This window comes from Silene latifolia, chromosome 3 (genome assembly GCF_048544455.1).
Source record: "Silene latifolia isolate original U9 population chromosome 3, ASM4854445v1, whole genome shotgun sequence".
Lineage (NCBI taxonomy): Eukaryota > Viridiplantae > Streptophyta > Magnoliopsida > Caryophyllales > Caryophyllaceae > Silene > Silene latifolia.
The window spans coordinates 60,421,860-60,425,136 of record NC_133528.1 but is presented as its reverse complement, the minus strand read 5'-3'; the positions used below and the strand labels follow the sequence as shown (position 1 = coordinate 60,425,136).

At 43.4% G+C, this 3,277-nt stretch overlaps 1 non-coding gene across 1 annotated transcript; it reads right to left on the bottom strand.

Annotated features, from left to right (window-relative positions):
• Positions 1-656: 656 nt before the first annotated feature.
• On the bottom strand, positions 657-763 carry LOC141650293 (small nucleolar RNA R71). Its single transcript, XR_012546333.1, has one exon. It is a non-coding gene; the product is annotated as a small nucleolar RNA R71 (small nucleolar RNA).
• Positions 764-3,277: the final 2,514 nt, after the last annotated feature.

The window sequence follows — 3,277 nt, the reverse complement described above, 5'->3', positions numbered from 1 at the left end:
CAATAAATAATTTTAGCAACAAAGCATTTTATTACTAAAATAAATCTTATTTAATCCCATTACAATAAGATATCAATATTCTCTTTCTCACAAATCGAATTGTTAAATTTTAAGGAATTAATTAATCTGTATCGGTATACAACTAATTAACCTTTTCAATTAAGGGAATCGTCCTTTAGGTGTGACCTCAAGGGATCAACTGATCACCACCGTCGCACGACAGTAATGTCAAACTCTAGCCAGCCAATCATTACCGATATGTGTGGACCAGTTGACTATATATGTAATGTATCATCCCTTCCGTATTCTTGAAATGAGATTTAATAATGATATTTAAATCATGTGATCGCACTATTGTTGAGGACACATTTCCCAACACTTCTTATATCAATCTGGTGGAGAGGAATATCTATAGAGGTGTGGCAGGTGAAGATCCGAGGAAGCATATGGAGACCTTTACCGATTACTGCTCTACTATCCCCGCCACTAAGGTGGTAACTCAAGATAAGATTAAGGAGGTTCTATTTCCTTTCTCTTTGGCTGATTCAGCCAGGGAGTGGCTGACTGACTTGGACCGCACAGCTGCTGGGGTTACAGATTGGGAGTCTCTTGCTCTTGCATTTTACAAGAGATATTTCCCTCCACAACGCACCAACCTGCTGAGGGCCAAGATTACCAGTTTTAGACAGGCTCCCGATGAAAGTTTTTATGAAGCATGGTCACGATTCAAGAAGTTGGTGAGGTCTATTCCTCACCATGGTTTTGACCCATGGTTTCTAGCTAATCAGTTCTATAATGGGCTGTATGACGACCACAGAGCCATACTTGATGCGGCATCTAGTGGGAGATTTCAGGAGAACACCGATGATGATAAGGGGTGGTCTCGTATTGAAGAGATGGCTAATCATAGTGCTGAGTATGGTAACTCGAGGGATGGGATTAGGACAATTCATGCAGTTGATAAGCAGGTTTTGGCTCAGCTGGAGACCATGAATGCTAGATTTGACAAGTTAGAGTTACAAGCTGCTGGGGAGCCTCAGACGGTCCATGTTCTTACTAGAGGAGAGACCGTTTCATGTGAGAGATGTGGAGGTAATGATGGCCACTCTGCTGTTGGTTGTCTTTTAGAGAAGGAACAAGTCCTTGCCTTTCAACAATATAGGCAAGGAGGAGGTTCCTATTACAATAATCAAGGGGCAGTCTATCCCAATCCGAGGTTGACCAGCCAAAATGTGCTCAATCCTACACCTCCTCCGCACCAGCAGCAGCCTTATGTACCTCCACATAAGAATCAACAAGGCTATCAGAAGCCTCCTTCCTTTACTCCTCCTAACCATGGTACATCATCTTCCGGTGGGGTGAGTGAAATTGGTGAGCTTAAGTCTATGTTGCAAGCCTTTACAAAGCAGTTTCAGCTGAGTGATCAACAGAAAGATGCGTCCATAAAGGCACTTGAAACTCAAGTTGCCCAACTAGCCACGAATCAATCTTCAAGAAAGCAAGGTCAATTACCGACTCAAAATGAGAAGAACCCACATGAGACGGTAAACTTGATAAATTTGAGAAGCGGTCGTTCATATGAGGGACCGGAAATGCAGAAATCAGACCCAAGGAAGACTAAAACTGATGGTGAACAGTGTTCTGGCGAAGAAAATGAGCTCACGGCAAAGAAAGTGCTCGATCGACTTGTTTCTGGTGGTCGATTGAGCAGATTTGGCGAAGAAAGTGGTCGATCGAGTGATTTTTCCACTCGATCGAGTGAACAGGCAAAGCAGACTGGTCGATCGAGTAGTTTTTCTACTCGATCGAGTGAAGAGCAAAATGGAGTTGCTCGATCAAGCGAAAATTTCACTCGATCAAGTGATATTGATGAAGATTCTACTCGATTGAATGGGTATATTGGTCGATCGAGTAGTTTTGATGACGGGAAGCTTATTCGAGAGCCTGCTAGTGCTCGTTTAAGCGATAAATCACCGGAAAGACCTCGTTCGAGAGGTAAGAAGCGTCCAAAGGATACAGAACCTGCTCCGGAAAACACATTGGAAGAGAGAAACAAGGGACTCGAGATAACTATCACGGTTCCCTTCCCGAGGCGGCTGCAGAATACAAAGGCCAATCAACAATTCGGCAAATTTGTCGAACTTCTGAAAAGCTTGGAAGTCACTGTGCCATTCACCGAGTTGCTGACAAAGGTACCCTCTTATCTTAAGTTTATGAAAGAAATTTTATCACGTAAGAGGAATATTAGTGATAGTGAGACCGTAGCTTTGACTGAGGTAGGGTCAGCCCTATTTCAAAATAAGCTACCTCCTAAGCAGTCAGACCCGGGTAGTTTTTCAATTCCGTGTCATATCGGTAACTATTTGATTGATAATGCGCTATGCGATTTAGGCACTAGCGTGAGTGTGTCTACCGCCTCTCTCGGCTAAGAGACTTGGTTTGACAAAGCTGAGTTGCACTAACATGACAGTCCAGATGGCCGACCGTAGTATATCACGGCCACTAGGCATAGTAGAAGACGTACCTGTGAGGATCGGGAGGTTCTTCTTTCCCGTTGATTTCGTTGTGTTAGACATCCCCGAAGATGCACACACCCCTATTATTTTAGGGAGACCATTTTTGTCTACTGCCAGTGCAGTTATAGACGTCGGGGGAAAGACTTTGACCTTCCAGGTTGGGGACGAGGAGCTGATTTTTTATCAGTCTAAGTCCCGGAGGGCTCCCATGCAAGCTCAGTCTTGCAATGCTCTCTCTTCTATTGACCCTATTATTGACACTCCAGATGAAAATTTGGAGTATTGTGCTGCAATTGTTACCCCTTCGCCTCAGATTGAGAGCAAAAAGGAGGAAAGTTCGTCTGTTTTCCTTGCTGCAGGTACAGATGAAAGCAATGAAGGAGTGGCCAAATGACAGTGTGCAATTATTGTCAATCAAATTGGAGATGATGACGCTACAGCTAGTGATAGAGGAGCAAGGACGAGGAAAGTTCGCGCTTATGTGGATTTGAACTACTCCCCTCCTACCGTTTCAAATGATAATTCATGCTCATGGAAGTTGAAGAGGACAATCAACGTTGCTGAGATGACGTCCTTCAGTCAGGAGCCCTCCAAGGGGCTACTGAATTGCATTGGGAATTGAGCGGGGAAATGCCCCGTGTAACACTTTGTAATAGATAATTTTTGAACTTTCTGTTGAATTTGTTTTATTGCTTTTAATTAGGACATTTAGTTTATAGACTGTTTTAGCGTAGATTAAGACTATAGACTGTTCTTCTGCG